Consider the following 25,549-nt stretch of genomic DNA (forward strand, 5'->3'; position numbering starts at 1 on the left):
AAAACAACCCCCAAGCTTGTGAAGCTGGAAGAGGAGTCTGTGCCATCCAGCCTGGTGCCAAAAGGGACGAGTTGGCAGATGGGAATGGATCCTTGCAAATTCCTCCAGCCGCCTGGCTTGTGATTTAACACTTCTCTGAGCTTTTGTTGTTCCATGATATTTGAGAGTGAATTTATTCCCATCTTATTATCCTTGTCAATTGCAGTGATTTTTTTTTTAAATAAGTTGAATGTTTTCTTTCCATTCTTGTTTATACCTTGCCATCCTGCTGTTTACAAAATTGGTCTCTCACTCTCTGCCTGGGGTGTTTTCTGTTCCTCTGTAGTTAAAATTGTCAGAGGATGGTTTGAGCTGTTCTATTTTGAAGAGTGGGGAAGCCATGTTGCCCTCTGGAATCCCAGCACGATGTAGCCTCTCCCCAATGAAAGAAGCACGTAGCTCTTATGAACTTGTGACTCACTGTGAAACTTTGCACTTTCAAGTATTTTAAACACTTGAGAGTGCCCGTTGTGCATTTTATTATAGAGATATAGTATCAGGTGTGACTTCTTATGTGGGCTAATGCCTCCTTGGAAGTTGCCTGGAGTAACATGAAATGTGATTTCTTTCTAAAATGGAATGCCTGCCATTTTGTCCCCAGCTGTGGGTTGGAAATGATGTCCTAATGTCTCATGCCCCTCTCCTCTGCTCCTGTATCCTGTCCTCCCTTTGGTCTGATTTTTCTCCCCCATCTGAATGGTCTCCACAGTGTCTTGTGTGATGCTCCTTTTGATCACAAAATCATGGTGGCATGTGGAGTAACTGAAAGTTGGAAATTATTCCTTTGCTTTCTTGTAGCATGGAATCCGGAAAGGTTGGGGCATTTGAACAGAAGTTTAAGCTTTGAGCGGTGCCTGGATGGCTCAGTGGGTTAAGCCTCTGCCTTCAGCTCAGGTCATGGTCTCAGGGTCCTGGGATCGAGCCCCACATCAGGATCTCTGCTCAGCGGGGAGCCTGCTTCCCCCCGCCTCTGCCTACCTGTCTGTCTACTTGTGATCTCTGTCTGTCAAATAAATAAAATCTTAAAAAAAAAAAAAAGAAGTTGCTTTGATTATAATTACAATGGCTCCTAGGCCCAAGAGGAATGACATTTGGCAGAGGAGAAGCTAGCAAAGGTTGATGTTGCCCTTCTGAGCCTCTTCACGGTGCCATCCTTCCAGAGGCTCCTAATGTCCCCTAAACTCCTTTAAACCCCTGAGCCCATAGGTAACCTTCTCTGTTTCTGATGCCCCTGTTTTTTTCAGACCCAGACCTTCCTCATCAGGATAGATAGTACTCCATACTTTAGCTTTCTCCCCACATGTGCTAATTTCTTCCTATTTCCCAGATACTGTTCCTTAGGTTACTCACTGAGATCTGAACATGGATAACATTGGGTCAAAGATACCGATGTTGGGTGTGTTCCTCTGGATTGCAAAGGATATAATGAAAACTCACCAGACTTCAGAGGATCTGGGGTTTTAATTCTAGTTTTGCCACTTATTAGCTGATGACCTTGTGTTATGTCACTTAATGTTTCTGAATATGTTCTCACTCATATAATGTATTTGATGGCTAGCACATCTAAAATATGAGATTTTCAGGGCACCTGGGTAGCTCAATCAGTTCAGTGTCTTGACTCTTGATTTTGGCTCAGGTGATGATCTCAGGCTCATGAGATCAAGCCCCACATCTGCTTGAGAGTCTCTGTCTCCCTCTGTCCTTCCAGCCCCCCTCCCTCTGACTCATGCTCTTGCTAAATAAATAAATAAATAAATAAGTATCCTTAAAATATAAGATTTTCACCTGTGGTTATAATAAAGCTCATATGAGATGAAGCATGTGAAAGCTCTTTATAAATGAGAGTGGTTCTGTGCAAATATAAGGTAGGAAGGCATGAAAGTACCTTAACCATGTCCAGAATGTCAGCTTCTTGACAGATGATGTGAGGTAGCCGAAAGCTTCATCCTGGCTTTAGCATTTTCTATAATCTCATTTTATCTGAGCCTCTGTTTCAAAAGAAATAATGAATCAAAAAGAATATAATCAAACCTCATGAGATTGTCGTGAAGATTAAATGAAATGATTCATATAAAGTTCATTAGCACAGTACCACTTGGCACTTGGTATGTGTTAGTTCCCTGTAATCTTAATATGTCTCTTAAGAAGTGACTCTGGAGGGGCGCCTCAGTAGCTCAGTCATTAATCAACTGCCTTCATCTCAGGTCATGATCCCAGGGTCCTGGGATCGAGCCCTACCTCAGGCTCCCTGCTCAGCAAGAAGCCTGCTTCTGTTCCCTCTTTCTCTGTCAAATAAATAAGTAAAATATTTTTAAAAAATAGTGACTCGAGTCTGGTACCAGATTTTCCACATGTTTCAAATCCGCCTGTGTATGTGGTAGATCCAATGACTAAAATGGTATCAAAGCAGCCAAGAGGAATGACCTAGTTGAAAGGTAACATTAAAGAGATGTACATCATTCTCTGAAATGGGTATGGACTTTGATAGTGCAAAAGGCTACATGGGCTTGATTCTAAGGGATGGGGAGGGAGGTGACTATGGCAGTCACTTTAGTACAAAATTGAAGAGGGCATTGTAAAATTTCATAATCTAGGTAAATAATGTTGAATACATTATGTTTTGAATCAAAATTAATGCAAAAAAATTCATGATGAACAAAATATCAACATTTTAAATAAAGATAGGATCAGAAACATTGCTATGCAGAGCCACGTTAGAGCCCGAGACTAAAGAAAAAATCGGTAATAGTGATCATGTCTTTACTTAAAATATCGATTCTTTGTTCATTGTGGATGTTTTTGGTTTTTAAAATATTGCATTAAAGTATTATGTATTTTGATTACTGAGGTTTTTTGGTGCCTCTTTAAGATTTGTGCCCAAAGAGACTATGCTATTCACCCCACGTGCCTCATCCTGTCCCCACCCTGGGGTGATGTCCACTGGGCTGAGAAGAAAGTCCCAGAGCTGGCTTCAGGTTCCCACTTTGTATTTTCCCCACCCACTTTGGGGTCTTGAGTTTGGTTTCAGTATAATTGTGTGTGTGGGAAAAAAGGCTGTATCAGGTAAAATCCCAGGCTTCTTTCCAATTAAGAGATTACCACAGTGAAATACAGTTTGGAAAGAAAACATGAAGTAAATGATTCATCAGAAGCGTGATTGAGGTGGGGGAAGGGAGTTATCATCAAACAATGACCCACAGGCCAACTACCTGTTTTTGTAGGTAAAGTTTTATTGGCACACAGACCTGCTTATTTGTTTTTGTGTCATCAGTGGCTACTTTGGGGCCACAATGACAGAGCTGAGTAGTTGCAACAGAGACCATATGGTTTGCAAACCTGAAAGTATTTAGGATCTAGCCTGATGTGGATCTCTGATTTAGATTTTTAAAGCAATCAGATGTTGTTGGATCAGTATGTGTGGTTGGCAACAGTTTAGAATATAGTCATTTGGAAATTTATGTAACAGAGAATCCAAGAACAGTTACACAGAATATTATAATCTTTCATTTGTAAGAACTGGGGGAAATGGGGAAGGTATCAGAGATCAAAAAGTAAATCAAGAGAAACAGCAAAGAGTGGGTGAGATCTGTGTCTGTCTGTGCCCTTGTGGGTCCTCTGTGAGAGTCTAGTTGTGATTTGACATCAAAAGGCATGAGATAGGGCGCCCGGGTGGCTCAGTGGGTTAAGCCGCTGCCTTTGGCTCAGGTCATGATCTCAGGGTCCTGGGATCGAGTCCCGCATCGGGCTCTCTGCTCAGCAGGGATCCTGCTTCCTCCTCTCTCTCTGCCTGCCTCTCTGCCTACTTGTGATCTCTCTCTGTCAAATAAATAAATAAAATCTTAAAAAAAAAAAAAGGCATGAGATATTTATGAGAGTTTGATATTTCCCGTAACTAGTAGAAGGAAAAAATGTGTTTGCTGAAAAATGCATTCATTAGTATTATCACATAAATGGTTTGTGGATTTAATTACTTCATTTTTGTTAATATGGATAACTGACTTCATATATTCAACAAGCATTTAGTGAGCATCTCTATATGCAGGAAATTTAAGAGAGTCACACTCAAAGTAGTCTACTTATAAGTTGGAGTGTGAGCAGGGATAGGAAAGCCCCAGACATGGTGTTCTTTTTATTTTATTTTTTTTTTTTTTGGCTCTCTTCATTCTTTTTTTTTTTTTCCAATTTATTTATTTTCAGAAAAACATTATTCATTATTTTTTCACCACACCCAGTGCTCCATGCAAGCCGTGCCCTCTTTAATACCCACCACCTGGTACCCCAACCTCCCACCCCCCCGCCACTTCAAATCAGACATGGTGTTCTGATGTGCCTTAAGTTTGGGGTGCATATAGGAGACAACAGGGAGATAAAGAAGAGAAAGATCAACTTATGGAAGACTCTGAATGCTGGCTAGGGAGTTTGAACTTTAACCAGGAGCCAGTAGAAACATCCTTGATCGAGGAAATGGCATATCCATACCTGTGCTTTAGTTAGGATTTTAATTGAAAGTGGAGAGATGAAGGGTGGATGAAAATAGAAGTAAGGGGACTAATCAGAAGGCAATTTCAGTAGCCTAGTATGCTTGGTAGTCCCCAGAGATGACATGGACCTCTAGTTAGTTGTATCCATGGGAATGGGAAGAAAGACAGATCAGAGCGTGCTAGTGAAAGTAGTAAAATTAACCCATATTCAGGCACTTGATTAGGAAGGGGTTCTGGGTTTGGAGTTGAGGTGACTGAGAAGGTAGAGAAGGTATTAGTAGAAATAGAGAAGCCAGGCAGAGAAGTAGGTTTTAGGGTCAAAAATACTAAGTTTGGTTTTACATAAAATGAATTGTATATATTATAAAATATCCAGGAGAAAACAGAGGAGTGCATGAGAGAGAGAGGAAACTGCTGGAGATAGAAGTTTAGAAATTATCTGATGAAAGAAAATCTTTGAAGCCTGGGCCTCAAAAACATCTTAAGGGAGGAATTTAGAGAAAGGAGATGAGTGTTGAAGAAACAACTATGGTGGAGTTGCCAGATAAAATATAGGATGCTCAGTTAAGATTGAATTTCAGTTCAACAAAGAATCATGTGTTAGTATAAGAATATTCCACACAATATTTGGCATACCAATACTAAAAAACATATATATGTTGTTGGTTTAAAATTCAAATTTGACAGAATGTTCTGTATTTTATTTGCTAAATCCGGCAACCTTTGACTATGGGGATGGCCTATAATTATGGGATGGTCAGAAGAGGTGGAGATAGTAGAAGAGCCTAGGAGTAGACAGATAGATCCCAGGAAAACTAGGATATTGTACTATCACAAAATCAAAGGGTAGAGTGGGTTTCCAAAGAGCTGAACAAAAAGGTCAAGGCCATTGCATTTGGCAACATGAAACTCATTAGGAACCTTTGAGAAAGCAGATGGAGGTCTCGTTACAAGGGTTAAGGAGTAAAGTAAGGGAGATGGAAATAATCCATGTAGATGACTCTTTTTTAGAAATTGTGATGGAGAACAGAAGGGAGATATGAGATGGTAAAGAAAAACAAAATAGAAGACAGGTTTTCAGGATTAGAAAGGCCAGGGCTGTTTTCCAGCCTCTGAGGAGCCCAGGCTAGTGGCATTCTGAAGATGTAAGAGGGTTGATGGGGTTAAGAAATGGAGTAAGCTGTGGATGATGCTGGAGGGGAGAATCAGGACAGAAATGGAGGGATTAACCTTTGTATGGAGGATGCTCCCTCCTCATCCAAGTCATGAAAGAAGGAGGGGGAGATAAAGATGTGGAGATTTTGAGAGTAGGGAAGAGGAAGGAAGGCTTTTATTTCTTTCTGCTGTCTGATTGTGCAATTGAGAGTACATGTTGTGGAGGAAGGATTAGGGGAACACGAGGGAAGACTCAGGCTCAAGATACTCCCTATTTGCTAATTGCATGGGACAGATATGATGCAGAGTCCAAAAGTGCATATAATTCATCCAAGTGGGAGCCATTTATTTCCCTCATGTTATATAAAAGTTAGTTGGGGGGAACATGTGGAATTCCTAGTCTGTGAGATCCTGTATCCACCATGTGTCATGTCACACCCAGCATACCAGGGACTCAGAGACATACAAGTGACACAGTACTGATCCCAACCACCCTCTACTCTAGGGAGCTGAGGTCAAAAGATAGCCAGACTATTCTACAGCTGGGAGAACATGAAGTTGAGGAGCAAAGCAGCCTGTAACCTCTTAGCTGCTTTTCCTCTCTGCTGTCAAGAACAGGCATGCCATTTGCGGCACAAGGAGGGAGCCATTTGCAGAACCGTGGAAGCCTGAGAAAGCTGAGAAAGTTATTTCAGGGAGGGGGTGGGGTGGTGCTGCCAGCCCGGGGAAACTCTTAGTGCCTCCACCTCCAGAGAACATGAACATTTCCAGCCCCTTTTCCACAGCCCTCTTTCTCTCCCTCCTCCTCTTCCCCAGTACAAAGGCACAAATGAAATTCCTAAAAGTAGACGACTACTGCCTAGTTATTTTTAGTATTTGCTGTTAGTATTTATCAAGCTTTTCAGTGTTAATTTGTCCTCCCACCCATTTCTCTTCCTGCCTCCACGTGCTGGGCTTGGGATGGAAGTAGCATGTACAGGAAGCAGCTGGTGATATCATAGAAACATCCCCTAGAGAGAGCAGGCTATAGACCTTGAAAATCAATTTCCCCCACCCCCACCTTGAAGAGAAGAAATAAAGATCTGTATTCTACAAGCACTGGTAAAGTGAACCCATTAAAATGTGTAGGTGGTGTTTAGCCAGGCAAGAGCCCCAGTCAAGGAGCTGAGTCAGGGGATCAACATATGCACAAAATGTCATAATACACACACGAAGTGTTGGTAGACAGGTAAAAGTTAAAACAGGTATAAAGTGTTGGTAAGGTAACAGGTAAATGGTAAAAAGTGTTGGTAAACCAGGTAAACAAGAAGGATGCTAGAGGAAGATGATGCCAGATAAGAGAAAAATGTAAAAATCCATGCAAAGAGTAAAGGATCTGAGGAGAGGGTTAAAATAAGGAGGGGTAGAGTTAGGACTGCAAAGGCCAGAGGAAGAAAGCTCTATATCACCATAGTACTGTAGTATGTTACAGCTTAATACTAAAGCATTGCTTGTTCCTGCCTCAACTGCCTGCCCTGTCTCTGGCTGTCACTTGTGCCCAGAACAGCCACATTGCTCTGGAGAGGAACCCTCAGGACATGTTCTCAAGAGCAAGACCTTATCAATCTGCATGGACATTGAATTCCTTGTCTGTACATCAATGTATTCATTTCGTAGGAAGCAGAAAAGAGTTGTTTCTTTTTGCAATTTCAAAAAAAAATGTTTTGGCTTGATTTTTGTGTTCTTTAAAATTTTACTGTCTTTTTCAGCTTCCTAGAAATTGAAAAATGTAATAAATGAAGTGAAAAATATTTAGTGGGTGGGCTCAACAATGGAATGGAAGAAACAGAGGAAAGAATCAGTGAACTTACAGATAAAATAATAGAAATTACCCAATCTGAACAACAGAGAAAATAGACTGAAAATGGAGGAAGGGGGAAAGAAAAAACAAACAAACAGGGCCTTCAGGAACTAAGGGAATATAAAAATTGTATAACATATGTATCATCAACATCCTGGAAGGAGAGAAAAAGGAGGACAAGGCTAAAAAAAAGTATTTGAAGAAACAATTGCTGAAAGTTTTCAAGTTTGGCAAAAGAAAGAGACCTATAGTGTCAAAAAGTGGATTATAACCCCAAACAGGATTACCCTCAAAAATCCACACTAAGACATATTTCTGTCAAACTTGAAAAATAAACTCAAAGAAAAGATTTTAAAGCAGCAAGAGAGAAATGAGACCTTATCTATAAGGTAAAAACAATTAGAATGACAGTGAATTTCCCATCAAAAAGCATGGAGGCCAGAAGTAAGTGGCAGAAAATTTTCAAATGTTGAAAGAAAAGAACTGTCAGCCCAAACAGTGAAAATATCCTTTAGAAATGAAGGGGAAATCAAGACGTTTTCAGCTGAAGGACTACCTGGAAATGTGTCACCAACAAGCTCATCTTTAAAAAATGGCTAAAAGAATTTCTCTAAACAAAAAGGAAGTAATGGAAGAGGGAACATCAGTATGGAAGAAAGAATAAAACAAAGAGTAAAAATAGGGATAAATACAATAAACTTTACTTCTCTTAAGTTTTCTAAATTAGATGATTGAAGCAAAAACTGTAACACTGTCTGATGTGACTATCAATGTACATAAAGGAAGTATTTAAGAAAGTTATTTTATAAATGAGGAAGAATAAAAGGATATAAAGGGAGGTAAGGATTCTAAGTGAAGTGATATAATACTGAAAACAGTGGACTCTGGCAAGTATGCATATTTAAGGGAATATCAAGAGCAACCATTAAAAAGCTATATCAAGAAATATACTAAAAAACTAAAGATAAATAAAAATTGAATTCTAAAAAACATTCAAATATCCACAAAAAGGCTGAAAAATGAAAATAAGGAAAGAGAAAATAAAAAACATAGGAAACAAAAAATAAAATGGTAGAATATAACCCAAGTATGTCAGTAATTACATTAAGTGTAAATGACCTAAGTATACAAATTATAATACAGAGATTGACATGATAGATTTAAAAAAGATCCAAGGAAGGGCACCTGGCTGACTTAACTGGTAGAGCATGTGACTCTTGTGAGTTTAAGCCCCACATTGGGTGTAGAACTTACTTTAAAAAAATGACCCAACAATATGCTATCTACAAGAAACTACTCTCAAATACAATATAAGAGGGTGAAAGTAAAATGATAGAAAAAGATATATCATGCAAACATTAATCAGAAGAAAGCAGGAGCAGCTATATTAAGATCAGATAAGGATTGCTGAACAAACAAAATGATCAAGGACAGAGGGACACTACATAATGATAGAAGGATCAACCCACCAAAAAGACTTAGCAAACGTAATACTTTGCATGCAAATCCTAAATATGTACCAAACAGTAGAGCAAATTATGTGAAACAAAAACTGATAAATCTGAAGGAATCGACAAGTCCATAATTAGAGTTGGAAATCTCAACACACTTCTTTTAACAATTCATAGAACAACTGACAGAAAACCAGCAAGTACAGAGAACAGCAACACTATCAATCAGCCAGATCTAATTTACATTTATAGAATCTACCCAGCAACAGCAGAAAAGACATTCTTTTCAAGCACCACAAAATATATGCCAGGATAGGCCATAAGCCATAAAACAAACCTCAACTTAAATGAATCAAAATCATACAGAATGTATTCTCTGACTACAATGGACTCAAACTAGAAATCAAAAATGGAAAAAGGACAGGAAAATCTCAATAGTTGGAACTGAAACAAACTTCTAAAACCATCTGTGGGTCAAAGAGGAATTAAAAGGGAATTTTTTAAATGTATTTGAGAAAATGAAAACAAATATACAACATATCAAAATTTGTGAGGCTCAGCTAAAGGAGTTCTGAGAGGAAATTTTATAACACTAACTATGATGGAAAAGAGGAAATATCCCAAGTTAATAATCAAAATTCTCATCCCGACTAGTTTTAAAAAAACTAGTTTAAAAAAAACTTGCAAAAAAAAGCAAATGGACCTAAGTCGAGCATAAGGAAGTAATGATAAAGAGCAGAACTCAATAAAATTGAAAAAAAAATAGTAGAGAGAATAGATTAAACCCAAAACTGATTCTTTGAAAAGATCAACAAAATTGAGAACCCTCTTAGACACTGAGAGAAGACACAAATTACCAGTATCTGGAATAAAAAAGACTTACCATCACTACAGCCCTGCAGACATCAAAAATAATAATAAAGGAATATGTCAAACAACTCTACACATATAAATTTCGTGACTTATTTGAAGCGGATCAGTTTCCCAAAAAGCACAACTACCACAACTCACACAATTAAAGACAGATAATTTGAATAGCCTTATAACTAACAAAATTTATTTAGTAATTAGAAACTTCCCAAACAGAAAATTCCAGACCCCGTTGGTTTCACTGGAAAATTCTACCAAATATTTAAAGAAGAATAACATCAACCCTATAAATCTCTTCCAGAAAATAGAAGAACACTTAGTAATAGAAGAACACTTATACATTTTATGAGGCTACTCTGATACCAACACTAGAAAAAGACAGTACAACATAAGAAAACTAGAGACTAAAGGCTCTCATGAAGATATATGCAAAACTCCCTAATAAAATATTAGCAAATACCACTCAGCAATATATACAAATAATTATATATCCTGACCATGTGGAATTTATTCTGGGGATGCAAGGCTCATTCAGCATTTGAAAATCAGGGTGCCTGGGTGGGTTCGTCAGTTAAGTGTCTGCCTTCAGCCCTGGTCATGATCCCAGGGTCCTGGGATCAAGACAAGACCCATGTCAGGCTCACTGCTCTGAGGAGAGCCTACTTCTCCCTCTCCCTCTCCCTCTGCCTGCCACTGTGCCTGCTTGTGCTCTTTCTTTCTCTGTCTCTGTCAAGTAAATAAATAATATTTTAAAAGTATTTGAAAATCAACAGTATACTCCACTGTGTAAACAGTCTAAAGGAAAAAAATCACAATTGTGCTAATTGAAGCAGAAAAATTATTCAACAAAATTCAGTAATTCATGATTTTAAAAAAAAGCCTCAGAAAAATAGGAATAGAGGGGAGCTTCTTAATATTGATTTAAGAATATCAAACACTTGTAGCTAACAGCATACTTAGTAGTGAAAGACTAAATCCTTTCCCCGTAATATCAGGAGCAAGACAAGGATATCCTTTCTCATTATTCCTATTCAACATACCACTGAAAGTTCTATACAGTACAATAAAATAAGAAGAGAAAATAAAGACATATAGATCCGAAAGCAAGAAATAAAATTGCTTCTATTTGCAGATGGCATGAAAAACATCCAGTGGAATCTACAAAAAAACAAAACAAAACAAAACAAAACAAAAAAAAACTAGAACTAAAAAGTGAGTTCAGCTAAGTTGCAGGATATAAAATAAACATAGAAAATCAATGGTAGGGGTGCCTGGGCTCAGTGGGTTAAAGCCTCTGCCTTCGGCTCAAGTCTTGATCCCAGGGTCCTGGGATTGAGCCCCACATTGGGCTGTCTGCTCAGCAGGGAGCCTGCTTTCTCCTCTCTCTCTCTCTCTCTCTCTGCCTGCTTCTCTGCCTACTTGCGATGTCTGTCAAATAAATAAATAAATCTTAAAAGAAAATCAATTGTATTTCTGTATACTAGCAATGTGTGCATGGGTATTGAAATTAAATATACAATATCATTTATAATAGCTCGAAAACATACAGAATACTTAAGTGTAAATCTAACAGAACATGTATAGGATTTGTATGCTGAAAACTACAAAATGCTGGTGAAAGAAATCAAATAACATCCAAATAAACGGAGAACCATACTATATTCATAGATTGGAAGATTCAACATAGTAGAGATGTCAATTTTACTCAAATTGATATTTAGGTTTAATGAAATTCTTTTAAAATTTTAGAAAATTTTTTTTGTAGATACAGATAAGATTACTGTAAAAATTTATATGAAAAGGAAACAAAGAGATGGCCAGGAGACATATGAAAAGATGCTGAACATCACTCATCAGGGAACTGCAGATCAAAACTATGGTGAACTATCACCTCACACCTGTCAACATTACTAAAATCAAAAACACAGGAAACAAGTGTGAGCAAGGATGTGAAGGAAAAGGAACTTTTTTTTTTTTCCAATTTATTTATTTTCAGAAAAACAGTATTCATTATTTTTTCACCACACCCAGTGCTCTATGCAAGCCGTGCCCTCTATAATACCCACCACCTGGTACCCCAACCTCCCACCCCCCCGCCACTTCAAACCCCTCAGACTGTTTTTCAGAGTCCATAGTCTCTCATGGTTCACCTCCCCTTCCAATTTACCCAAATTCCCTACTCCTCTCTAACGCCCCTTGTCCTCCCTGCTATTTGTTATGCTCTTAAGCTCTGTTGGTGGGAGTGCAAAGTGGTGCAGCCAATGTGGAAAACAGCAAGGAGATTCCTCAAAAAGTTAAAAATAGAACTACCCTATAATCCAGTAATCGCAGTACTGTATATGTAGCCAAAGAACACAAAAACATTAATTTGAAAGAATATATCAAGAAATGCGAAAAGGCAAGCTACAGTCTGAGAAAAAATGCTTACAAGACATGTACCCGATAAAGGACTTATACCTACACTATATCTAGAACTCCAAACTTAACAGATAAAAAAGTTCTACTAGAGAATATTCAAAAGATAGAGGCATTTCACTGAAGAGGATGTACAGTTGGCAGATACACACATGAAAAGGTATTTAGCATTACTAACTACTAGGGAAATGCAAAGGAAGACTGTAATGAGATACCACTACCCATCTATTAGAACAGCCTGAAATAAATAGCAATAATACCAAATATTGGCCAAGATGTGGCCAAACTGAATCTCTCTGAGCTAAAAACTCATTCCCTAGAGAAAAATACATGCAGACAAACTTTTGTATAGAATTTTAGGGAAACTTTTGACCCCTTAAAGTCAGGCCCCAGGTTGTGAAGTGCTCTATTCTAAACATATCACTGCCAGCAGGCATCAAAGAGAAGGAAAGAAGAGAGAAAGTCTTCAGGGAGTCTAGGATCCCTCCTTCTATTCCTGTAGAGGAGCTTTGATATGGGTCATAAACAAATGATTAGATCAAGGAATAAAAGATGGGAACCCTCTGTCGAAGGTGCAAAGAAGACTGAATCTTTCATACATTGCTGGTGGTTAAACTGGTACAACCACTCTGGAAAATAGCTGGGAAGTTTCTTAAAAACTAAACAGACTCAACCATCTGACCCAGCAATCACTATCCTGGGCATATATCCCAGAGAAGTAACTTATATCCACAAAAAAACCTATAGACAGTTTTCCCTAACAGCTTTGTTTACAATAAGCCAAAACCCAAAAACAACCAAAATGCCCTGCAGTAGGTGAGTGGTTAAACAAACCATGGTACATCCAAACCACGAGATACTGTTCAGCCATAAAAGGGAACAAACCAGATGCAGACAACCACGTGAGTACAAGCAATGTCTTGGATCTCAAGGTCATTATGCTCAGTTATAAAAAAAAAAAGTTCACATATTATAGGGCCTCTAAATATCAAAAGGTCACATATCAAAAAGACATTATCAAAAAACCACATATATTATATGACTCCACTTATTAACATTCTAGAAATAACAAAATTATAAAGCTGGCAAACAGATTAGTGATTTCCAGAGATAAGGGGTGGGAGCAGAGGGGATGGGTGTACCTGTAAAATGGTAGTAGGAAGGAATTCTGTGTGCTGATAAGTAGTTTTGCATTATTTATTTACTAATTTATTTATTTATTTGAACGTATAATGTATTTTTATCCCCAGGGGTACAGGTCTGTGAATCGCCAGGTTTACACACTTCATAGCACTCACCAAAGCACATACCCTCCCCAATGTCCATAACCCCATGCTCCTCTCTCAACCCCCCTCCCCCCAGCAACCCTCACTTTGTTTTGTGAGATTAAGAGTCACTAATGGTTTGTCTCCCTCCTGATCCCATCTTGTTTCATTTATTCTTTTCCTACCCCCCAAACCCCCCATGTTGCATCTCCACTTCGTCATATCAGGGAGATCATATGATAATTGTCTTTCTCCGATTGACTTATTTCGCTAAGCATGGTACCCTCTAGTTCCATCCACGTCGTCGCAAATGGCAAGATTTCATTTCTTTTGATGGCTGCATAGTATTCCATTGTATACATACACCACATCTTCTTTATCCATTCATCTGTTGATGGACATCTAGGTTCTTTCCATAGTTTGGCTATTGTAGACATTGCTGCAGTAAACATTCGGGTGATAAGTAGTTTTGCATCTTGACTGCAGTGCTGGTTACACAAATCTTCACAAAGATTGTGACAAAATGATATGTAACTGTAAAATATGTATCACATATGGGCTTACCTAAACAAAAATATTGTCTGCATTTGCTATTCTTGGGTCTTATTTATAAAACAAGAAAAGGGAAGGAAGGGGGAAAGGAAGGAAGGGAGGGAGGGAGGGAAGGGAGGAGGGAGAGAAGGTCTCTATCTGTATGTAGTTACCTCATACTTGCTTTTTGTCATTCATTATGCTGTTAAGGTTCTCCCAAGTTGTTGCCTGTAGCTCAGATTTATTGATTTTCCTTGTTGTCTAGTATTTCATTGTATGTATATAACTCAGTTTATTTAATTGCTTAACAGTTGATGGACATTTGTGTTAAACATAGCACTTTGTTATGATAAAGAAAGTTGTTATAAAGATTTTGTGCGTGTCTTCCAGGGTCAACATATAAGAATTTCTCTAGAGAATATAGGTAAGAGTGGGGTTATTCAGTTGGAAGGCATATAAACATTCAGCTTCATGAGTTAAGGTTAAATTGTTTGCAAGTCTTCTATCAACTTCTCACCATCAGTTTAATTTTCATTTTCCTGATTACAAATGAGTTTGCTCATATTTTTACATGTACATTTCCCATTCTTGTTTTTCTCTTCTGGGACAACGTGTCAGATGTGTTGCTCATTTTTTTATTGTGTTGTCTTTTTCTTTCTGATTTGTAACGTATCTTTATATAATCTGAATACTGGTCTTTTGTTGACTTGTTGCATACTTGTCTCAGATGTTGGCATGCCTTCTGCTTTCTTTGTTGTACATTTTTATAAACAAAGATCTTAATATTATAATGGAGCAATTTTTATCAGTCTTTCCTTCTGTGATTAGTGCTTTTGTGCCTTAAGAACTGCTTTCCCATTTGGAGATCCAAAACATGTTCTTCATGTTTTTTTCTACAAGTTTTAACATTTTGCAATCCCTCGGGGATTGATCTCTGGGTATGGCTCCTCCTTGACTTTTGGCTCAGTGAATTATTTCATCCTTTGTGAGAGCTCTGTTGTCTTTTAATTCCATCTTCCCACCCTTGACTGGTACTGCTGCTTGCTCTATCTCTTCAAATTGTGATTTTTTTTTCCTTTTGGTATGCCTTGTAATTTTTTCCTGATAGCCAGACATGATGTACCAGGTGATAGGAACTGCTATAAATAGATCTTTAGTATCCTGGTGGTGAGATTTTCAGGGATGGGAGGTGCTCTGCACATCCTATGATTAGGTCTCAGTCTTTTAGTGAGCCTGTGTCTCTGGACTGTGACCTTCACAATGTTCTAGTTTTTTTCTCCTCCTTTTCTCAGGATGGCTAGCGTGGGCTGCAGTTGAGTATTTCCCTCCTCCCACAGTGGAAGGCTAGAGGAGACTGGATCCAGTATTTCCCTTCCCCACATCAGTTAGGTCTTCATAACACTCCAGCAGGTTAGGCTCCAGTTAACTAGTTTACTCTGAGGGCAGGTTTTGTTAAGAACAGAGTGCCCTGGGGCCCCTGGGTGGCTCAGTTGGTTAAGCAACTGCCTTTGGCTCAGGTCATGATCCTGGAGTCCTAGGATTGAGCCCCACAATCCAGCTTCCTAATCAGCTGGGAGTCTGCTTCTCCCTCTGACCCTCTCCCATCTCATTCTCTCTCTCTCTCTCATTCTCTCTCTCTCTCAAATAAATAAGTAAAATCTTAAAAAAAAAAAGAACAGAGTACTCTGGCATATTTCAAAATGGCTCCTTTCCCCCTTTGCATTCTGGAAGCTGGAGGAGGTTTTCCTCTGACACTGACTGTGGGAATCTGGTAGATGTCCTGGAAGTATATCTCACAGTGTTGTGAGGACCCCCCTTTTTTTATTGATGGGTTCCCCTGGCACTTTAGTTGCCCCACAGAGATTCCAGCAACTCAGAAATGACAAGTCAGGTCTTCCTACCCTAGCCCTGCTTCCTATGGCAGTTTCTGCAGGTAAGTCCCTGCCCAGGGAAGCCAAGACTCCCTGTATTCCCCTGCTCCTCTTTCCAGTCTTGGGGGCAGAGGTTTTCCCTGTGTCCTTCCCTCTCTTACAGACCCAAGAAGAGTTATTGAATTCTACTTGTTAGGGCAGAATGGTGATTTCCAAGCCCCTCACATGCGGAACCAGACACCAAAACCCCTCTTTTGTCTTTTAATACCCGTGTGACTGAGAAGGTCCATTAAGAAACGTCCAACATGGCAAGATTTCAGAAGACGGCCAGTTCTTCCCTAGGCAGCTTCAAAAGAAATTTTGGTCAAATGATGGGCTTCTTTACGGTAGCCAATGCATTTGTGTCTTAGCAGTTCTCCAAGTGCTTGAGTGTCACATGTTAAAAAGCTAAAGAAACCAAAAAAACAAAAACAATGAAACTGTTCTCACCATTTGAACTGCGGTTCAGATCATGTAAAGAAGCCATTTGTTGAGAAAGAAAGCATAAATTTAAAATGCCTGTTTGCATGGTATGCAGAGGACAGATTCTGTTTTTGGAGATGCCCTGCAATTCATTGGCAATGTCACTGGACAAGGAGTCAAGAGCCCAGGAATTAAGCCTTGATCTGTCATTACATGTTCACGCAACCTCCTGGTAGCCAAAGTGTGTTCAGCTGCATGTAACAAGAATCCTTCTACAGTAAGCTTAGCCAAATAGAGGGGTTTCTTTTCTTTTCTTGACTTGTCTTTTCTTTTCCTTTCTTTCCTTTCCTTTTCTCTTTTCTTTTCTTTTTTCTCTCTTCTCTTCTCTTGTCTTTCTTCTCTTCTATTATCTTTTCTCCTCTCTTCTCCCTTCCTCTCCCCTCCTCCCTCCTCTCCTTTTTTTTTTTTTCCCTCTCATGTAACAGCCCAGAAGCAGGCAAACCAGGGCCAGTGTACTGGCACTTTTTTTCAGTTTAATCTTCACAGCATGTGGCTTTTGTCTTCATGCTTGTCACTTCATGACTGCAAATATGTCTTTATCTCTGGCATTGAATCAATGTTTCAGGCATGAAGAAGAGGAAGGGCAAAGTTCAAAAAGTGAGTGGAGAGCTCTTTTAAGGATCTTTTCTGGGAGCCCCACATAGTTACTTAGGCTTACATGGCCAGGGCCCAAAGTGTGCTACCTGCCCATCCTTAGCTGTAGTTTTTACAGGGCAAATTGCTGCTCTGAACAAAACCAAAGTTCTGTAAGGAAAAACAGTTGACAGGGCATTGGATAGGTAACCAGCAGTGTCTGCCCCACCCTCTAAGCTTCCAATGGGAATGCCTGCCCACACACACACACACACACCCCGCCACCCGCCTTACCCCTGCAGGGTTGTTTGTTTGGATGTCAGAATGGAAGATCAAAGGCAAGAACACTTCATAGACTATAAACTGTATTTCATAAACACAGTGGAAAAATTCTGTTTTTAAAAAGATTTATTTAATTAATTTCTTTATTTGAGAGTGAGAGATAGAGAGAACACAAGTAGGAAGGAGGGGCAGAGGGAGAGGGAGAAGCAGACTCTCTGCTGAGCAGGGAGTCCAATGTGGGGCTCGATCCCAGGACCCTGGGATCATGACAGGAGCTGAAGTCAGAGCCTTAACCGGCTGAGCCACCCAGGAACCCCCAGTGGAAATATTCTGACCTATTTTCTTAGAGAGCAAATCCGATGTTAACAGAAAGTCCTGCTGAATGTAAAGATTTGGGTAATCACTATCTCTTGAACCTCAGCTCATTCTCTTGTTGACATCGTTAAATAGTGCAAGAACTTGTGTTTTCATAAATAAGCATCCTCAAATACCTATCTTCAGACTATTGTCAGAAGTTGTGGTGGACATTGGTTGATTTCCTCCACAATAATCTCTTCCCCTTCCTCTCAATATCCTGAATGACCTTCCGTGTGATTTTTCTTTGGAATGATCCTCCCCTCACCTCCAGGGATAAGGCTTGATGAGTTCAAAGTGTTTCAGCAAAGTATAGTGACTGATTCAGTGATGGGCAATCTGAGAGGCCTCAGAATCTGGGACTGCCAAAGTGCTGACGCTGTCTTCTTGGGGGACACATATGTAGTCTTAAACTGCTACAGGGAGGGTTTTTTGTTGTTTTTTTTTTTTTTTAAGATTTTATTTATTTGACAGACAGAGATCACAAGTAGGCAGAGAGGCAGACAGAAAGAGAGGAGGAAGCAGGCTCCCAGCTGAGCAGAGAGCCTGATGTGGGGCTTGATCCTAGGACCCTGGGATCATGACCTGAGCTGAAGGCAAAGACTTTAACCCACTGAGCCACCCAGGTGCCCTACAGGGAGTATTTTTTTTTTTTTTTTGCACCAAAGGGCAGCAGCCTGAAGTGGAAATGGATCTGCAGAGAATGCCTGTGCCAAGGGAATTTCAGAGAATCAAATGATGTAGTGAACCCCTGTTTTCCCCAAACCAGCCCTACGTCTGGATATTTTTTCCCCAGCTCAATGAACCAAAATATTTCCTTGTTTTGTTATTTATTTGAATAAGTGAGTTTGAGTTGGAGGTTTCTGTTATTTGTAGCCAAAAGATCCCTGAATGATAGTTTCCATATATGTTCCAGGAAAAAATGTATGTTATTTAAAATAATATATTATATAAAAATTCTAGATGAGAACATTGGCAGTAACCTCTTTGACATCAGTCACAGCAACTTCTTTCAAGACATGTCTCCAAAGGCAAAGGAGACAAAAGTAAAAATGAACTTTTGGGACTTTATCAAGATCAAAAGCTTCTATACAGCGAAGGAAACAGTCAACAAAACAAAGAGGCAACCCACGGAATGGGAGAAGATATTTGCAAGTGACACTACAGACAAAGAACTGATATCCAAGATCTCAAACTCAACACCCAAAAAACAGAAAATCATGTCAAAAAATAGGCAGAAGACATGAACAGACACTTCTCCAAAGATGACATACAAATGGCTAACAGACACATGAAAAATGCTCACTAGCCATGAGGGAAATTCAAATAAAAACCCATTGAGATACCACTTTACACCAGTTAGAATGGACAAAATCAAAAGGACAGGAAACAAGTGTTGGAGGGGATGTGGAGAAAGGGGAAGCCTCTTACACTGTTGGTGGGAATGCAATGTGTGGAGTGTGGAGATTCCCCCCCCCAAATTAAAAATATAGCTACTCTGTGACCCTACAATTGCACTTCTGGGTATTTACCCCAAAGATACAGATGTAGTGAAAAGAAGGCCTGCAGGTACTCCAATGTTCATAGCAACAATGGCCACAATTGCCAAACTGTGGAAAGAGCCGAGATGCCCTTCAACAGACAAATGGATAAAGAAGATATGGTCCATATATACAATGGAATATTACACAGCCATCAGAAAGAATGAATACCCAAATTTTTTTATCAATATGGATGGGACTGGAAGACACTATGCTGAGTGAAATAACCAAGCAGAGAAAGTCAATTATCATATGGCTTCATTTACTTGTGGAGCATAAGGAATAACAACGAGGACATTAGGAAAAGAAAAAGTGAAATGGGGTGAATTGGAGGGGGAGATGAAAGATGAGAGATGGTGGAGTCTGAGAAACAAACTGAGGGTTTTGGAAGGGAGGGAGGTGGGGGGATGGGTTAGCCTGGAGGTGGGTATTAAGGAGGGCACGGCGCATACTGCATGGAGCACTGGGTGTGGTGCATAAACATTGAATCTTGGAACATGAAAAAAAATAAAATTAAGATGTTAAAAAAGTAAAGTAATACATTACTTATATATCTATATATTTTTAAATAATATATTAATATAGTATATATTTATGTGTATATATGTAATACATGCAAACCTGTCTGTATATTACATATATAATATGTATTCATACATATACATATTGGTATATACATGAGTTTATTCTGAGATTTATAGTCCTTCCCAGATTAAGGTCATAAGGTCTGAATGTTACTAAGAGAGCCTGTCGCTCTCTGTAATAAATGGCCTGCATAGCATCTATCTAGAAGATTTTAAACTGTGAAAGGTTAGGACCTGAGTCTTATACTTTTGGGGACTGTACTTATCACCCCTGTAATAGAAGATTTGCCCTTGGGTAATTTGAGCCAAAAACCAATTAGGCTGAGATATGTCAGTGTTCTTGTAGGTGTGTTTCCTGTTTCCTGTTTGCAAAGGCAACTGCAGAAGAAACAAAAGTAACGGCCTTACATAATGCTTACTGAACTGTCAAATGTTCAAGTAAAATATTATTTAATTATGAGTGATCTCAGTTGCAGGGCCCTTGAGCTGCTGGTGATAAAATCTGTCGTGATCCTGCGGAAGGCTCTGTGACCCAAGACGCTGCCCGACTGTATATTGTGAGTTCCCTTTTTTAACCTCTTGAATGTGTGGGTTTTAAATTGTGATTATTATTAAGTTATGATTCAGAATGCAAAAATGTTGCATCTCTGCTAGGTTGTTGCGTTTATATGTTTGCTGTCTGGTAAATAACAAATGCTAGCTTATTAATCTGCCATTAAACCTTGGCCACACGGTATCTATTTCCACTTTAATTCTTGATGAATTTGTATGTTACTGACAAGAAAACTATGACATGTTCCCATTTTTAAAAAAAAATCTGTTCTCTTCTGTGGTGATTCTGATTAAACGGAAACCTTATTTAAGTGTGAGAAATTTGCTTTAAAAATAAAAAACTAACAGGAGACATGATCACGAAGGTAAAAACCTGACTTTCTTCCTGGAGGGGAAAAAAAGCAATATATATGTACCCTTTTTTACTTTCTAAATCTACTCTTACAGTGTGGAAAATTGAAGCCGATATTGTGCAGCAAGTAGATGGGATTTTTTTTTTTAATTCAGAAACAATTCTTTTGAAATTCTATTATGGTATAATTAGGGCAGCAGCACCCGCAGTAGTGGATTTCCTGTTAAGATAGGAACATCATTACTTTCCTAATTTGTTGATGTGGGTGGGTCTCAAAAGCCATCTCATTGAATATTTAGGAAATTGGCTTTTTAGGAAGTGAAATCTACTGGTATATGAAGTTCTTGGAAATTTTTCAAGATATGCTAATGGTCCCAGATGAGAGCCAGATAAGATTTATAAGCAAGGTAATAATATGGCTTAGACCCTGGTAATATTTTTTTATGGCTGTTTGTAAACAAGGCATCAATATTAAGCTAACATTTACTTGCCCAGGTAGTTTGAAATGAAGAACAAATGGCAAAAATAAAGTAAATGTGGGTGAAAACAGAACCTTATTTTGTATTTTTGTGATGTGGCAGGGAAAGGAAGTAAGTTGATGTAAAATGAAATTTAAGTGGACTCATCTCTTTTTCATCCCACTTTGTTTATCCCCATTAAGTCTCTTTGGTTTGGGTATTAGATGAACAACATGGCTTATCTGTATGTAACAAGAAAGTGAAAGTGAGAAAGTCTGTATTCCAAATCTGATAGGACAGTCCTTTTAATGAGATACATAGGACAGTAATGAAATATTTGAAGTCATGCTAAACAAACTCTAACTTTTTTTTCCTTCATATCATTGAGAACTGAGCCTAAACCCCAATATATTTCTCCTGGAGACCAAGATAGAATTGTGCATTTACGTTGGTAGTGATCAGACAGCTCTAGAGGCTCTTTCTTCTTGTGATAATCTGGTTGAAATACTTATAATCATCACAACCGTAAACATGATTGTAGCCATTGCATGAGTTCCTTGGATCTTTCTGACATCAAACTAAATAAGGAAAATGTGTGTTCTTGCCCAAACGATAGGAAAGCATGAGTTAAGATTTAATATAAGAACCATTCCCATTGACCTGGAGGTGCAAAGAATCAACATGTCTGCTATTGGCTTCTGGTATCCCTGCCCCTCCTCAAGCATGCAGGTCTCTCTTCTGTGATCTTGGGGACAGGTCCCTACTGTAGATTCTCTGTGTGAGTGAGCCCCAGCTACACTCAACTTCATCTCTGGTTTCTGTAGAGCAAAGAGAGGCTAGGTTGTAGGAGTTCATGCCGCACATTCAAGGCATCTTCCAGAATCAAAAAAGAACAATTTGAATGAGAAATTGATAGGAAAAGTCTTGAGGCAGTGAAGGAGCCACTTCCTGCTCAACAGCTGTTGTCGTGAGAGCGGAGTGGGTACAGCAGGGATGAGGAGACTAAACCTCCTAACTGGGGCTTTCCACCTGGATGGCTGAAATTGGCAAATACTGTCCCATTTTCTGTGCTTTCTGTAATCTTGTTCAAGAATTTCAGATACTCTTACCTACTGACAGAGATCTTGATAGCAATAGATAGGAAAGAGACATGCAAAGAAACTATTTTAAGGTGAAGTTTATGACTAACGTCCAGGTTTACAATGATTTCTGATTTCCTGTCACCTGGGTTTCTCTCTTTAGCTCCTTTAGGCTAGAGTCATTCCATCTAGATCCTCAAGAAATCCTTACCTTCCCCAAGGCTTCCTATGTAACTACTTTCTCAGTTACATGACATTGCATGGAATTCTATTTTTCTATACTTTTCTGCACTGAAGACCCTTTTCCTTCTCCTCTTAAAAAATAGGATTTTGATCCTTTTAGCCTGGGAGCTTGCCACTCTTTATTTTCAATGTCCTATAAATTCTCCTCTATCAAAACAAACAAACAAACAAACAAAAACAAAACAAATAAAAAAAACCCACCTTTCCTGTCAAAAAATGTCTTTCATTCAAGAACAGTCATGAGGAGAGATTATCTCAGAAGCTGAGAACACAAGATGCCAAATATCTAGGGGATAATTAAAGTATGCTTCCAGATGTTTTCAGAGACCAATACTGATCATCCAAATAATTGATTCCCTGACAACCATTTTCCACACAGTCATGTTCTTAATGTAAAAATAGCCAATAAATTCAGTGGAAAAAAATAATAAACCAAGGTGCTTTTTTATTAGTATGTAGGGGGGAAAAAGAATAGAAAGAGAGCAATTGATTTCTAGCAATTTTGCGACATGTAGACTTAGTGTCATATAGACTTAAGAGCAGATTGTTTAGTGACAGTAGATAAATGATTGCAATTAACCAAAAAGTGTTGATAAAGCATCTACCAATTTAGCTCTAGTGGAGAATGATACAATCCAAACTGGACTTTTATATTCTATAACATAATGTTCCTAGAAACATAATTCATTTATTCATCCAATAAATACGTATTGAATACTTGCTCTATGACAGGCACTGTGTTAAATCATGGAGATATTAATGGGGGACAAGACAGGCAGGGTTTCTGCCTACAGTTGAGTGTTGTGGGATGGGACGGACATGGTCATCAAATAACTGTGCACATTTTACCAATGTGATCACTACTACGATGGGAAAAAACCAAACATGGGAAACTGAGACCATAAAATACAGGTACTACATTTAGTAAGTAGTCATCAGGGTAGACTTCCCTGAAGAAATTGGAAGAGGTTGGGTTGGAGGAGAGTGTTCTGGGAGGACCTGGGGTAGCAGAGAACATAGCACTTACTGGGAACTGCACCCAGGCCAGTGTTGCTGGAGAGCAAGAGGGACATGATGTGAGGGAAAGCTAGAAAAGTGGCAGGAGTAGATCATGAAAGACTTAGTAGAACATGAATGAAAATGAATAGTTTCTAACAGAATGAGTCCTATTGTCTTCTATCACTAGTGTGAAAATAAAAGAAGCTTGAGACTTTATAACGACTGTGCTCTTTGAGAGATGATATTCATTCATCCTTTCTTTCATTCACTCATTCAGCCAATGCACACAAGACAAAATCCCTGTTCACATGGATCCTAAATTCTAATGGAACAAGCAGATAATATGCCAATAAGGAGATGTATAGTCTTAATGTAAGTGTTTGTTCATGAGCAGTGTGGGTAGTCTTTAGGTGAAATTTTAAAAATAATTTCAAATATTTTTTGCATTGTATCTAAGTGTAGTGATTCCTTTGTTTAGTTAAGTAAAGTGATATGTTCTAGCAGCACGAAGACCATGCTTAGGTGTTCTTCTATGGCACTTAATTCAGTTAAAGATTTTAGAGATTTAATTTCAGTTAAAGAGAGGGCATAAGAGAGGGAAGCTGTGAGGTTTGTATACTTGTTTCTGAGGATTTAGTGATACCACAGCCCACGTTGCACCTTACCTCCTCGTCTTGGAGTGGTGGGCAGGAGACGAGGGGAGCAATAAAAAGACTTAAATGAAAACAATGGAAGCTAACATTGATGGAGAAGGATCCAAGAAGGAGAGTATGTCACTGTCTATTTGTTTTAACACAGAGCTTTGTATGTTTTATTATACACTTAATATACTTCGTAGATTCTGCACATTTACCATCTCCAAAAAAACATACACATCTTAAAATCAATGTTTACATTTAAGGAAATGTATATCATTGTCACATTCCCAAAAGCTGTTATTTAATTGATGATGCATCTTAAAATAATAAGTGACTTACAACTCAGAAAAACAGACATACCTGGAACCTTGTTTGAGTCTTTTCTGAAGATATGCTTGAAGATTTCCTGATTGGCAGTGTTTCCATATCTGCATATAAGGTATCACCATTGATAGAATTAAACCAGGGCACGTGTGAGGGTCACCTTCAGGTCTTGCTTGCAGAAATCAGAGGAGAGTTCATTAGAGCCAAGAGAGGCATAATAATAATCTGTTTCAGTCTCCGGAAATGTCTATATTTCCGATATTCAGATTGCATGAATCAACGTGATTATTTCCAGGTATGCCAAGAAGAATAATGGAAATGTTAATGGGGTCCTTGGGTCCTTTAGTACAGGGTTTCTCAACTGCAGCTCTGTTGACATTTTGGACTAGATCATTCTGTCACAAGGGGCTATCCTATGCAGTGGAGAATGTTTGGGAGCACTCTGGTGCCGGTAGACTCCCACCATCATGGCAGTCGTCTCTTGCATTGCTAATGCCTTAGTACATGTAATCAGCGACTCCCAGCACTGTCTTCTAGCTTTGTGTTATGGTTGTACTGCAAACATGTCCAATCCTAAATGCATAGCTTTCAGTTTTACAGGATGGTATCTTTATAATTCTATAGTTCTTACATTACAATTAAAAATAATATTATGAAACCAATCTTAGAAGGGTAATTAATTACATTTTTACTCAGTCAAACATGTGAAATCCCAACATGGCAATACAGTTTCTTGGGGGGCGAGGATGCCTATACTTTGATGCTTGTTTTATTTGTTACAATGTTATAAAATTTTATCCTCAAAGTTTAAAACTTACTTAGTTGCTCACCTATTTTTTTTTTTAAAGATACATTTATGGAATCTTAAAAAGACTCCAACTCAATCAGTTGCCGGAATTAATAGCCTTTTGGGGACACAGAGAAACTTAAATGAGGCACATTTAATGAGTGCAATTGTAGTTTTATGGGAAGCTTAGAACAACAGAGAGAAAAAAGTGCCACTCTTTTGTCCTTTGGTGATGGTACTTGACATTTAAGTATAAGTTATTACAATAATATAGTGGTTTAATGTTCCCTTAGTATCTGTGGTTTAATCCAAGTTTCTGAAAATGGGAAGAGTGTGCGTTCTC

At 38.7% G+C, this 25,549-nt stretch overlaps 1 protein-coding gene across 1 annotated transcript in view; it reads left to right on the forward strand.

The window, feature by feature from the left end:
* The window catches only part of NCALD (neurocalcin delta), a 270,362-nt gene that overhangs the window by 98,834 nt on the left and 145,979 nt on the right, over nt 1-25,549 (forward strand). The window contains exon 3 of the mRNA XM_044245188.1: nt 20,245-20,331. The gene's annotated coding sequence lies outside the window, so the exon portion shown is untranslated. The remainder of the gene's footprint in view (nt 1-20,244; nt 20,332-25,549) is intronic.

This window comes from Neovison vison, chromosome 4, assembly GCF_020171115.1.
Source record: "Neovison vison isolate M4711 chromosome 4, ASM_NN_V1, whole genome shotgun sequence".
Lineage (NCBI taxonomy): Eukaryota > Metazoa > Chordata > Mammalia > Carnivora > Mustelidae > Neogale > Neogale vison.